Genomic DNA, 489 nt, shown 5'->3' on the forward strand with positions numbered 1-489 from the left:
AGACAATCGCACCAACTGTTTATAGAAAAGAATATGGCAAATAAAATAAAATAATAAATTGCTGATATGGCATGCAGTCTTTCCGTTCTGTTTCCATATTCTATTTTCTCTACCACTGTCAAAAAATAGTTTTAGGTGTTACAAACAGCAAATATTCAACAAAACTGTGTGCAGTCCAAAATATAGATATTTATTTCAATTCTTGTATTAAAGTACATGTATAAATTATGTCTACCACACACACACACACACACACACACACACACACACACACACATATGCCACACAACAATTTACACTGAGCCACATTGCTCTAAACATAACACTCAATTGAGAATAAACACTGAAAAACAAGACTATACAGAAGATAATTACGGTGACTGTGCCTGAGTGAAAATAAATAAGTTTGGAGTTTAGTATTATGAAAAATAAAATACTAAAATTAAAAAGAGCAAGCTGTACTGTGTCATGCGACAAATGTATAGACTG

The sequence above is a fragment of the Sinocyclocheilus anshuiensis genome, unplaced genomic scaffold (assembly GCF_001515605.1).
Source record: "Sinocyclocheilus anshuiensis isolate Anshui unplaced genomic scaffold, SAMN03320099.WGS_v1.1 scaffold893, whole genome shotgun sequence".
NCBI lineage: Eukaryota > Metazoa > Chordata > Actinopteri > Cypriniformes > Cyprinidae > Sinocyclocheilus > Sinocyclocheilus anshuiensis.